At 46.0% G+C, this 14,244-nt stretch overlaps 1 protein-coding gene across 3 annotated transcripts in view; it reads left to right on the top strand.

Moving 5' to 3' along the window:
- The window catches only part of rreb1a (ras responsive element binding protein 1a), a 285,692-nt gene that overhangs the window by 120,209 nt on the left and 151,239 nt on the right, over window positions 1-14,244 (top strand). The gene's annotated exons all lie outside the window — the stretch shown is intronic.

Genomic DNA, 14,244 nt, shown 5'->3' with positions numbered 1-14,244 from the left:
AATGAGCTGCCAGTGGAAGTGGTGGAGGCTGGTACAATTATAACATTTAAAAGGAATCTGGATGGGTATATGAATAGGAAGAGTTTAGAGGGATATGGGCCAAGTGCTGGCAAATGGAACTAGATTAATTTAGGATATCTGGTCGGCATGGACGAGTTGGACCGAAGGGTCTGTTTCCGTGCTGTACAGCTCAAGGATTCTATGACCAGTTGGTTCACGAGAAAGATCTGTATGCAACCGTTTTTATGTTCATTCAGGGGATGTGCGTGTGATTGGCCAGGCCAGCAGTTATTGGCTGGTGGAGGAGGTAATGCTGAGCTGCCTTCCTGAGCTTCTACAGTCCACCTGCTCTAGGGAGATCCACAATGACATTGGGAGGGAGTTCCTGGATTTTGACCCAGTGACAGTGAAAGAACCATGATAAACTTCCAAGTCAGGATGGTGAGTGGCTTGGAGGGGAACTTGCAAGGGGTGGTGTTCCCATGTATCTACTGCCCTTGTCCTACTAGATGGAAGTGGCTGTGGGTTTGGGGGGTGTTGTCTGAGGATCTTTGGTGAATTTCAGACTTGATTCCCCAACTTTACCATTCTGTCTTTTCCCTATCTGGGTCCTAAACTCTTCTACTGTATCTCCATTCTGAGGGCCCTACCCGAAATGTAGACTCTTGCTCCTCAGATATTGCCTGGCCTGCTGTGCCTTTTCCAGTGCTCTGCTTTAATCGAGCTCCACTCTGAGGGCTCAAGTTAGCTGGTTGGCTGGAGTGATGCCAACAGCATCATCGAGAGAGTTCAATTCCAAAACCAGATAGGGTTACTATGAAGGACTCTCCTTCTCAACCATCAACTGCTCCCCTCACCTGAGACACGGTGACCCTCCGGTTAAACCACCTCTAGTTTCTAATAAGAGCGCGGCTCTGTTTTGGTAAGATCATGGCAACTTTACCTTACGTCCTGTTGTCAAATACTTACACTCCAAAATTGTACATGAAATGGACAACATGAACTGTGTTGGTGCAGAGAGAGCAAGCGACAGGTACTGGTGTACAGACAGGGATTTGTTTCAAGAAGTACTGCAAACTTTTTCTTGATCAAGTTTTCAATTAGAAAATTAACAGACAGCCACACTCGAAGGGAGAGGTTTAATCAGTTGGTTAACAACTGAAAGAACTGCACATGCTGTAAATCAGAAGTTGCTGGAAAAGCTCAAGTCTGTGGAATGGTCATTGGCCCCGAAATGCTAACTCTGATTTCTCTCCACAGATGCTGCTGGACCTCCTGAGCTTTCCAGCAATTTCTGGTTTTGGTTTAACCAGTGGTTTTGAGACTGCTGGAGTTTAGTGGGGACGTGGGGGGCCATGGGGCGGTCTTTTGGTTTGGGGAGGAGGTGGTTGGGTTTTGACATTAGTGTGGTGATGGCAGTTCAATTATGAGTCCCTACAACCTGACATTGAAGAGCATCATACAACAGTGAACCCATCCCAGTGTGAGCATTGTGGGGAGCAGTACAGTACTGTGGGCCAGGCTGCGATTAAAGGTGTTTCCTGTACAATTGGAGTAAATACTTTGCATTAAGAATGAAATCCAGATTATGCAAATGAAGAATGCGTTCAAACCTGTTTTGTCTGTAAACTTTACTGTGTGCTTGTAAAACGTGTCGTGTACCATACGTTTGTTTTAAAAAGAATTAATTTCACCCTGAACCAGATTAGTAAAACATGAACAATAGTTCAGCAGCTGAAGGACTAATAGTTTTTAACACTGTGGCCAAATTCAAAGTGTAGGATTTATCTTTTGTGGTTGCGCAATGTTGCCAGTCATTAGCATTGAGGATAACTTTGTTCGAGGGGGGAAAAAATGGGTTTCAGAATGTGCCTGAGGCTTTGAAAACAATGGAAAATTGTCTGACGATCAAAAACAAAGAAAAAAGACAGTGGTGGGGGTTGGATGTGTGTGGGGGGCGGTGGGGGCGATGATGATGTAGGGAAGTTGAGTTTTCGTGAATGACTGATGGTAACTAGTGTCGTATGGAGAGTGGTGCTGTCAGGCCGTGATCAAGGGGAAACAGCTGTGTGGTGCCTGGTCATTGGTGTGTACGGAGCACGTGATGGTGGCTTTGCAGGCTGGGGTGGCTGATGGGGGAGGTGGTACCAAGACGTACAGCAGTTGGCTGCCTGCGCCTTGTACTTTGGCCTGTATCATCACGTCTGTTACTCGTAAAGGAGATTAGCTGACTGTGGAGATTTCGAAGGGGATGTGAATCCACCTACTGTGCACAGACACACTTTGACACGCACGCACAGACACACGCATACACAGGCACACACAGTCTCTATCTCTCTCTCTCTCTCTCACCCATGTACATACATACGTACGTACGCACTCACTCACTCACTCACTCACTCACTCACTCACTCTCTCTCTCTCTCTCTCTCTCTCTCTCTCTCTCTTTTTATCTCACACCCCAGACAGACAGACACATACTGTCACTATCACAGGCACACTGACACATACACACGACATGCATACACAACACACTCACATAATCACTCTCACTGACACACACACACACACACACACTCTCACTCATGCACACTCACTCACACACACTCTCTCTCTCTCTCTCTCTCTATCTCATACCCCAGACGGATAGAGACATACTGTCTCTATCACTGACACATACACACACACGCTCACACACTCACACTGACATGCACACACCACACACTCACATAATCACTGACACACACACACACTCTCTCTGTCTCTCTCTCTCATGTACACACACTTGCACGCACGCACACTCACTCTCTCTCTCTCTCTCTCTCTCTCTCTCTCTCTCTATCTATCTTACACCCCAGATGGACAGACACATGCTGCCACTATCACTGACACACACACACATACTCTCTCACTGACATGCATGCACGACACATTCGCACACAGTGCCCACAATATTTTCCTCATTGGCCAAGAGTGTTTGAATCTTTCAGTTATAAATCCCACCTGTTGCCATCCCTAGCAGTAGCTGAAGGGAGTCAGGTCAGCAAGTGATGAATGAATCAAAGTTCACTGAGTATTGGAATGTAGCTCAGTCTTGTCTTGATCCTGGGGCAGGGATTGAGGTGGAAATGGCCTGAGGCTTTGATGGATGTTTCCCAAATTATTATCCCTGCCCTATGCAAAGGACCTGATTTTCCTGTTGAGGCCTGATGTGTTTGAGCTAGGCCTGAACTGATGGCGCAGGAGTTCAGTGATTCCCCTCTCTGTCTGACATCCCATTGGTTCTTCTATTTGAATTCAAATAGTAAATTGTTTCAGTGCTGAATATTCAAAACAGCCATAGTCAGGGGATCATCGCAGGTGGGCAGTTAAAGATTACAGTTTTGATAAAACTGCTTCAGGTGCCGGGTGCTTGGGTTACTAAGATTCTTGGAAGTCTCTGGTGCAGGGGGTCAAAAATGGATTTTCTCTCCCCCTTCACAGATCCGTCCCAGTCCCCATCCCACACGATTACAAACAGCAGTGAGAAAGACAGTGAAGAAATGAAACCTCTGTGTTAAAAAAGACCTTCTTCCATCTGTGGGCTGCTGTTTATTCCTGCTATGCAGCTGCTGCCTTTTTTTAAAAATGTTTTCAAAATTAGTTATCACTTAAGGAAGAGTTTCTTTTGAAGGCAAATTGAGTTTGAGTTCCTTTTTCTTTCATCAAATTTGAAAAACTCAGAGGAAGGGTCACCGGGCCCGAAACACTGTGGCTGAGTGGTTAGCACTGCCGCCTCACAGTGCCAGGGACACAGTGTCGGGTTCACTCCCAGCTTCGAGCGATTGTCTTTGCGGAGTTTGCACCTTCTCCCTGTGTCTGTGTACATTTCCTGTGGGTGCTACGGTTTCCTCCCATAGTCCAAAGATGTGCAGGTCAGGTGAATTGGCCATGGTAACTTGCCCGTAGTGTTCAGGGATGTGTGGGTGAGGTGTAAATATAGATAGTAGGAGAATGGGACTGGGTGGGATACTCTTCGGAGGGTCAGTGTGGACTTGTTGGGCCGAAGGGCCTGTTTCCACACTGTAGGGATTCTATGAAAACATTAACTCTGATTTCCCTCCGCAGATGCTGCCAAACCTGCTGAGCTTTTCCAGCAATTTCTGTTTTGTTGTTGCAGTTTTCATATGCTTCTAATCATTATTCCATTGTTGATTGCCTGTGTTAAAGGAGAGAAATGCATTTTTAAGTGGGACGGAACAAGAATACTATTATTTCTTTTGTGGAGATTATGTATTTGCGGGAGTGTGCTTGTTCTAGTTTGTTCTAATTAAGTGTGACTTGGCCATGGCTTCAGTACCTTCCCCATCACTGAGGCTGTCTATCCTTCCCTCCATAGTCTCAGCTGAGTTTGTTCCTGCCTCTGTGCCTCGCTGAGAGGATCACCGGGGTCTCTCTTCCCTCCATTACAGCCATTTACCCTACCCGCTGCATCCGAAAGGCTAAGAGCGATGTGGACGATCCCACACACCCCTCACTCAAACTCTTCTCCCTCCTGCCATCTGGCAGGAGAGACAGGAGTATCCTGCCCATCACGGCCAGACCGTGCCACAGTTTCTTCCCCATAGCCATGAGGCGGCTCAATGCTGTTTGACTGGGCGCTATTCCATCTGCAATTCTTTGCACGACTCTTTGAATTGTTGCTAAAGCAATGTTTTATTAATGATCATTCATTGTTACTCTGTAATTTGCCCACCACTGTGCGTATTGTCTTGTCAGGAATTACTGGGCTGCCTTGCGTGTTTTGCACTTCTCTGTTCACTTTATGCTGTCCTGGGTATGATTGTACTCTCGTGCAGTTTGTGCTGTCCATGCAGCACCTTGGTCTGGAGGAACGCTGTCTACTTTTTATTGTATCAGTTGTAGAAATGACAAATAAAACTACTCTTGACTCTTGACCTACTCCTGAAACTGTTATTCATGCCTGTTACCTTCTGATTCTCACTATCTCTCGTTCTCCCTTCCTCCCACTCTATAACCCCGCTTACATCCATATCAATACTTTCTTGTCTGTCCTACTCCCTCTCAGGTTTTTTTTTAACATAATTGTTCATGGGATGTGGGCGTAGGTTAGGTGGCATTTATCGCTCATCCTGACGAGTTAACCACAATGTGGTTGGTGTGGAGTCACATGTAGGTCAAAGCAGCTGAAGAACATCAGTGTTCTGTCCAGTCTGGCAGCTAGACACACCATTGTTCTGCCCTGCTCACACTTCAGTCACTTAATCTGAACTTTCAGCATCCTTTCTCCCCCAGCACTCCATCCCCCCTCTTCTCCCCCCCCCAACTATTGTATAAATGCTGTCCCCTCTACTCTTCACGTCAGCTCTGATGAAGAGTCTTCTAGACTTAGGCTCCATGGATGCTACCTGTGGTTTCCATCACTTTTTGTTTTCAGTTCAGACTCTCGCTTCTGCAGTAGTTTGCTCCTACATTAGTGAGCCAGGTGGATTTTATGGCAGTCAACAGTGGTTGCAGAAAGGGTCATGTTTTTATTTGAGATTTATTTTTATTGAACCCAACATGTACCATCTACCATGTCCTGGTCCTACATTAGCTCCTGATCTCTTACTTAGCCTTGTGTTTGAATCATTCCTTGGCCTCACTCTGCCCATCTCGTAATCTCTTCCAGCCCTACAAATCCCGAACTCTACGCTCCGTGAACTGTGTGGTTTTGTTCATCTCTACTCCTTCTATTCTGTTGTTACTCAATGTCCCAGGCTCTGAAATTTCCACTTTGAACCTCAACCCTTTTAAATATCCTTTTTAAAACCTTCCTAAGCTTCAGAGGGTTGGTGTGGATTCAATGGGCTGAATCTCCTGCTTCCACACTGTACGGATTCTATGAATCTACGTGTCTCTTTATGCAAACCTTCTTTGAGTCATTCCCTGTAATATTTCATTCTTTGGCTCCATGTCAATTCCTTGTGCAGGACCTTTGGAATGTTTCCCTTTCTTCTACTAATTCCAAGTTGTTGTTGGAAGGGTTTGCTGCAGAGGAACAAGATGGATTTGGAAGATTACAATCATCTTCTAGCATTTAGCAAATTGCAAATGAATGAAATCAAATGTATGCTTTTTACTTCTGGAATAGCTCAATGGTTAGCACCGCTGCCTCACAGTGCCAGGGACCCGGGTTCAGTTCCACCCTTGGGCGACTGTGTGTGGAGTTTGCACATTTCTCCCCGTGTCTGCGTGGGCTTCCTCCTGGTGTTCCAGTTTCCTCCCACAGTCCAAAGATGTGCAGGTTAGGTGGATTGGCCATGGGAAATGCAGGGTTTCAGGGACAGGTTAGGAGTGGGTCTGAGTGAGATGCTCTTCAGAGGGTCAGTGTGGACTTGATGGGCCGAATGGCCGGCTTCCACACTATAGGGGTTCTATGAATGTAGTGACAAGAAAGATATGTCAAGGAGTTTAGAATCATAGGATCCCTACAGTGCAAAAACAAGCTATAACTCTGCATGGAATCTACACGGACCCTCCGAAGAGCATCCCACCCAAACCCATCCCTCTACCCCTGCATTTCCCATGGCCAGTGCTCCTCGCCTACACATCCCTGGACATTGTGGAACATTTTCCTATGGCCAATCAACCCTAACCTGTACATCCTCAGACTGTGGGAGGAAACCCACACAGACACAGGGAGAATGTGCAAACTCCACACAGGCAGCTACCTGAGGCTGGAATTGAACTCTGGTCCCAGGTGCTGAGAGGCAGCAGTGCTAACTACTGAGCAACTGGACTGTACACTTGTAACTTGAAAGATGAGGGTTACTGTGCCTGTTTGCATGTAGAATATAGAGGAATATCACACCATGATTCTGGTCTTTATGTTTAGAGATTGCAATACTTTAAGGCTTTTCAAATATCCTGCATGTTTACTTAGATCTAAAGCTAAGTTATGAATTATTAAAAGCTAATATCGAAGGGCAGCAGGTACAAGGGAAGGAGAATGGAATGTTGGCCTTTGTTTCAAAGGGAATGGAATATAAAAATAAGCAGGTTTTGTGAAAACTACGCAAGGCACTGGTCAGGCCACACCTGGAATACTGTAAACAGTTTTGGTCTCCTTATCTGAGGAAAGATATACTGGTACTGGAGGGTGTCCAGGAATGGTTCAATCGATCAATCCTGGCTATGGAGGAGAGTTTGGGTTTTTTGTTATTGGAGTTTGGAAGAATGAGAGGAGACCTTGTCGATACATATATATTTTAGGGGTTTGACAGGGCTGTTTCCCTTAATGGGGGTATCTAGGACTCGAGAGCGTCATTTCCGAATAATTGGTTGCATGTTTAAAGCAGAGGTGAGGAATTTCTTCTCTCCAAAGTAGTGAATCTTTGGAATTTTTTACCATAGAGAGACAGAGACTAGGGTCATTAAGTGCACTCAAGGCTGAGATAGATATTTTAATCAGGAAGTGAATCAAGAGGTAAACAGACAAGACAGGAAGGTTAGCGACTATCAGACATGCCATAATCTCAATGGTTGGCAGAGTAGACTGGATGAGACTAATTCTGATCTCATGTCCTCATGGTCTTCTGGTTTTAGGCCCCAGTAGGTTTATTTGTAATGTTATGCAGCTGTAACGAACATGCCTAAGGCACTACGCTGGAAGGTGTTGCTTGAGTGATGTTTTCAGTTCATCATCTGAAGTTGTGTTTTAGTTCCTGGGCTGGGAGCATTGCTGACCTGACCAGTATTTGTTGTCTGTCTGTAATTACCCTTGAACAGAGTGGCGGTAAACATTCCGCCATATTGTGGTGAGCTTGGAGTCACGTGTAGGTCAGATCGGGTAAGGAGTGTGGATTTTCTTTGCTAAAGGACGTTGGTGAGCGAGATGGTGTTTCATATTAATTGCTGGTTGCCATGGTTCATCAATGAGGTGAGCTTCGTATTCCTGATTTAATAAATGAATTTAAATTCTGCCAGCTGCTATGAAGGGATTTGAACCCAGAATCATACAGTACGCAGGAGGCTGTTAGGCCCATTGAGCCTGCCCTGCCAAAAGTATACTGCACTCTGCACTGGCCCCACTTTCCACACTCTGACCATAGCCTTGAATGTTGTGACATTTCTCAAGTCCAGGTCCTTTTTTAAGGATGGGAGGTTTCCTTCCTCAACTACCATCCTAGGCCCCCAGACCCACACCAGCCTCTAGGTGAAAATGTTTTTCCTCAAGTTCCCTCTAAACCTCCTGCCTTTCACCTTAAAATTGAGTGCCTTTGTTATGGACCCTTCAACCAAGGGGATCAGCCCCTTTCTATCCACCCTGTCCATACCCTCTTGATCTTGGACACTTCTATCAGATTCCCCTCCTCTCCCCTTAACCTTCTCTCTTCCAAAGAAAATAACTCTAGCTTCTCGTCATAGCTGTCACACTACATCCCACCAACATCCTGGTGAATCTCCTCTGTACTCCCTGCAGTGCAATCTCACATCCCGAGAGCATTAACCAGCTTACTACTTCAGTGGTGTTACCACGATTCCACCAGTTCTCTTAATATACCACTAAAAAGGTTGATACAGCCGCAAGGTTCTTTGAACAGTATACCTGACTTTGGAAGGGCTCGATCTGTAATTCTTTCACTGGACATGTGGCCAGAACGTTTTCACCCACTCACCACTGTGTCAGTTTGAAATTCTAACGTTAGTGTTTGTAAGTGAAATTAAGTGTGGGTTGTTGATGAACCCTGCCCCCAAACACACACACACACACACACACACACACCTCTCTCACTCACTCACTCACTCACTCTCTCTCTCACACAGACACACACACACACACCTCTCTCTCTCTCTTTGTCTCTCTCATGTTCACAATCATGCACTTGTGCACACTCTGATGCACACACATACTATCGTGCACACATGCTCTCTCTCTCTATTTCTCTCTCTCTCTCTCTCTCTCACTCACTCACTCACTCACTCACTCTCTCTCTCACACACACCAGCACTCTTGGATTTTACCACGTTGCTTCCTGTAGAACAGTAAGGGACTGGGGGTGGCAGGGAGAGCCTTTTGCATTGCGAGGATGTGGTGATGATGGCCGTTTCTGAACTTGTCGACAGATTGCAGTCTAAATGTCTGAACGGCCTGGTTGATGAATGGCAGGAAGGAATTGGATCCTGAGAGTGACGGGGGGAAACCTTTTTCTTTTCTTCGATCCCCTGGACTTGCTGCCTCAGTGATTTAGATTGTTCCATTGTGTTCATTGCTGGTTTTTGACATATTCTATGTGCGCGTGTGTACGGCCAACATGAATTCTTATTCCGGTTAAGAGTAACGCTCTGAACGGTTTATCAAAACCTCCCTCCTCACTCTGACAGTGGATTTTTCCATTTTCGTCAACTCATTCCAAACTTTGGCACTTATTGCAGTTGCAGGAATCCCACAGCACACTGGTGTTTCCAAAATCATTCATGTTGCCAGTATAACTCTCACCATTCGATAGATAATTTTCCATAAAACACCGTTCCGTTGTACACAAACAATTTCTTTTTTTTGTAGTTAACACTTAGCAATCAAGTCTTATTGTATTTTTGTTTTGCAAACCTGAGGTCATTGGGGACGTACATAATCTGGTGTAAATTGGTGTATACCTGCTTTCTTTGTTAAAAATCACACAACACCAGGTTATAGTCCAACAGATTTATTTGGAGGCACGAGTTTTTGGAGCACTGCTCTGAAAGCTGGTGCTTCCAAACAAACCTGTTGGACTATAACCTGGTGTTGTGTGATTTTTAACTTTGTCCACCCCAGTCCAATACTGGCTGCTCCACAACATACTTTCTTTATATGTTTTGTAACTTCTTAGTAAGGTGATATCTATGTGTGTGCAAATGGCTTTCTTTAGATGCTCAAAGTCTTTTGTAGTTTCCTGACAGTCCACTAAATATTTTTAGGATTAAATTAGGTACGCAGCATAGGTACAGTGTGGAAACAGGCCCTTCAGCCCAGTAAGTCCACACCGACCCACCCAGACCCATTCCACTACTATCCTATATTTCCCCCTGGCGAATGCACCTAACCAAGCATCCCTGAACACGACGGGCAATTTAGCCAATGCACCTAACCTGCACATTGTGCTAGCGAACTGGAGCACCCAGACGAAACCCACACAGACACGGTGAGCATGTACAAACTTGACACAGGCAGTTGCCCAAGGCTGGAATCGAACCTGGTTCCCTGGTGCTGTGAGGCAGCAGTGCTAACTACTGAGCTACCGTGCTGCCCTGAAACAGGGTATTCAGCCCAACCAGACTATATTGGCAATCATGCTCCTCTTAAACTATCTCCCATCGTGACCATCAATATCCTTCTTCCATATTTGTTTGTCAGGTTTCCCCCAAAATGTATCTCTTTATTTGCTTCAAACGCTGTGTGGGAGCGGTTTCCATATTCTCCCATATGTCGTAGTCTGAAATTACACTTACACGGAAACGTCGAAACTCGGAGCAGGAGGAGGCCATTCGGCCCTTTTGAGCCTGCTCCACCATTCAACATGATCATGGCTGACCATCCAACTCAGTTCCCTGTTCCCACTTTCTCCCCACACTCTTTAATCCCTTTAGCCCCAAGAACAATATCGAACTCCTTTTTGAAAAAGCTCAATGTTTTTGACCTCAGCTGCTTTCTGTGGCAGAGAATTCCACAGGCTCATTGCTCTCTTGGCAAAGACATGTCTCCTCAGCCTTGTCCTAAAGGGTCTATCCCGTATCCCTAGACTGTATGACCACTAGCCCTGCACTCCTTATTAATAGGGAACATTCTTCCTGCTTTCAACTCACTTTTGAGGTGGAAGACTAGGATTTAGGCATTTTAGTTGGGAATCCCAATGACCATGTTTAAGGCTGAGATTTTTCATAAGTAAGACTCGATGGGCTGAATGGCTTACTTCTGTTTCCGTGACTCATGGGCTATTATGACCTCAGTTTCCCTCACTATTCCCACATCCCTTCATTCCCCAAGTAGCTGAGAATCTAAGTTGAGCTGCCTTGACGACTGACCTAACCTTTATCCCAAAACTTTAGTCTGCTCTGTGACTACTTGATTTTTGTATGAAAATAGTAAACCGAAGCGATGGCTGGTGTACCAGAAGGTTATCAGCTGGTCCTAGCTCTGTTTTCTCTTTCACCCTTTTGTGTTTCGTCCCTTAACACCCCTCCCCATGCCACCCTGCTATCAGTTGCGGTGCTGCAGTCTCTCCCTCTTAGTAACCCCAAGGCTTACCACACTGAGTAACTCCCAGAATTTATTTATCACTCCACAAGGGTCAATGCACTCCCAAAATGATAATGTTAAAGGAATTTCTGGTTAATACAAAATCCTTTGTGTTGTCAAGGTAACTTGCTGCTGCAGGAACCACTGAACAACTAAGTTCCATCACCGACCTTCCCAGTGTTTCCCTGCTCTGTAATTTAATGAAGGACCACCACATCGCACATCAAGTCCCCACACACGGTAGTGAGCAGGTGGGTCTGTCTTACTGGATGCTGGAGGTGGATGGAGCACTTGCCCCCTTCTTTTCTTCGAAATAGAAATATTTTGCATCTACTTGAGAGTGCAAACAAGGTGTCATCTTTAATCTCTGATTGGAGGGGCGTAGCAAATAGGGGTAGCAGTGCTCGCCATTCAATATCATCGTGACTGATCATCTGACTCAGTGCCATATTTCCACTTTGATCCCTTTTAAGAATTGTATCTAACCCCTTCTTGAAAGCATTAACTTTCATTGGTCAGTGCATTGAATATAGGAGTTAGGAGGTCATGTTGCAGCTGTACAGGACATTGTTTAGGTCGCTTTTGGAATCTTGTGTGCACTTTCGGTCTCCTTCCCTTCAGAAGGATGTAGTAAAACTTGACAGGGTTCATAGAAGATTTACAAGGATGTTGCCAGGGTTGGAGGATTTGAGTTATAGGGAGAAGCTGAATAGCCAGGGGCTGTTTTCCCTGGAGTGTCGGAGGCTGAGGGGTGACCTTATAGAGGTTTATAAAATCATGAGGGGCATGGATAGGATAAATAGACAAAGTCTTTTCCCCAGGGTGGGGGAGTCCAGGACTAGAGGGCATAGGTTAAGGGTGAGAGGGGAAAGGTCTAAAAGGGACTCAAGAGGCAACTTTTTCACACACAGGCTGGTACAAGTCTGGAATGAGCTGCCAGTGGAAGTGGTGGAGGCTGGTACAATTATAACATTTAAAAGGAATCTGGATGGGTATATGAATAGGAAGAGTTTAGAGGGATATGGGCCAAGTGCTGGCAAATGGGGCTAGATTACATTAGGATATCTGATTAGCATGGACGAGTTGGACCGAAGGGTTTGTTTCTGTGTTGTACATCTCTATGACTGTATGACTGTAATTGCTTTGGTCTCAGTGGCTGACTGTGGCAGAGAATACCAGACATTTAACGTTTGAAACAGCACCTTTGACAGTGCAGCACGGTCTTCAGTACTGCGTGCGGATCTCTCAGCCTGAGTTGGTGTGTGCGAGTTGCTGGGCATTTGGTGGCACTGTTTTCTGGTTGATGGGTGAGGATGGACCCTGCCAATGTGATGATGGTAGGTCATTGAAACCAGGTGGTGTGACCTGATTCTGTGGCAGTGCTGGGAGATCAGGACATGCTCACACATTAACCACAAAGAATCCTTTATTAAAAATGTCACCTTCCTACAGTTGGGGGTATTTTCCTAATGTCAGGAATATGTCCTTTTTTTAAACCTTTTTGAAATGTAATGCAGGTTGCAGTATATTTGGGGGAATAAAATCATATTGCACGAGCCATTCTGAAATTCACGCTATCTCAGGGGCAGCCTATACCCCCTCTCTGTGAGAGTGTGCACTTTAACGAGCTTGTTGTAATCCAGAGAGATTTCCACCTTCTTTTCCATCTCCTTGCAGACCAGAAATCTCTCCTGCTCTTACTCCTGGCAATTGGTGTGTGTTTTGGGAGGATTTACAGGTTGATGTGTGACCACCATGTCAACACTCCTTCCTTGGCCATCAGGTCCTGGACTGGGACTTGAACCTGGGATCTCTGGCTCAGAGACAGGGTCACTACTGTTGTGTCACAATGCCTACATGTCTATTAATGACAACTGCGATTTGTATAGTGCGTATTTGCAAGGCAGTTCATGGGAATCATTTTACACAGAACCACATGAGTAAACATAGAAGCCAGTAATCAAGGGAGGTTGGTTAGCTGAGCTGACTGGGCAGCGATACCGACAGCGTGGGTTTGATTCCCAAACCAGCTGAGGTCATCATAAACGCCTCTCGTCTGAAATGTGTTGACTCTCTGGTGAAACAACCACCTGTCATCTTCCTCCAATGAGCGAGCAGCTCTCTGGGACTATGGTATTTGTTGTAGGGTGTTATTCAGGCACATAGCTACCAAATGTGGAGCAATGAAATTTGGGGGTGCAGAAGAGCCTAGAATTGGGTCAATTTGTCTCAGTTAATGGGTACCTTACTCTGAACAACTTCTCTTTCCAATCCTCCCACTCCCTCCAAATCAAAGGAGTAGCCATGGGCACCCGCATCTGCCCCAGCTATGCCTGCCTCTTCGTAGGATATGTGGAGCAGTCCATCTTCCGCAGCTACACTGGCACCACCCCCCACCTTTCCCTCCGCTGCATCGATGACTGTATCGGCGCTGCCTCGTGTTCCCATGAGGAGGTTGAACAGTTCATCCATTTTACCAACATCTTCCACCCCGACCTCAAAATTACCTGGACTGTCTCAGACTCCTCCTTCCACTTCCTAGACCTCTCCATTTCTATCTCGGGTGACCGAATCAACACGGACATTTACTATGAACCAACTGACTCCCACAGCTACCTACACCTCCTCCCACCCTGCCCCCTGTAAAAACGCCATCCCATATTCCCAATTCCTTCGTCTCCGCCGCATCTGCTCCCAGGAGGACCAGTTCCAATACCGTACAAACCAGAAGGGCCTCCTTCTTCAAAGACCGCAATTTCCCCCCAGAAGTGATCGACGATGCCTTCCACCGCATCTCCTCCACTTCCCGCTCCTCCGCCCTTGAGCCCCGCCCCTCCAATCACCACCAGGACAGAACCCCACTGGTCCTTACCTTCCACCCCACCAACCTCCGGATACATCGTATCATCCTCCGTCATTTCCGTCACCTCCAAACAGACCCACCACCAGGGATTTATTTCCCTCCCCTCCCCTATCAGCGTTCC

This window comes from Chiloscyllium punctatum, chromosome 41, assembly GCF_047496795.1.
Source record: "Chiloscyllium punctatum isolate Juve2018m chromosome 41, sChiPun1.3, whole genome shotgun sequence".
In the NCBI taxonomy this organism is placed as follows: Eukaryota; Metazoa; Chordata; class Chondrichthyes; order Orectolobiformes; family Hemiscylliidae; genus Chiloscyllium; species Chiloscyllium punctatum.
This window is presented reverse-complemented; position numbering and strand designations above follow the sequence as displayed.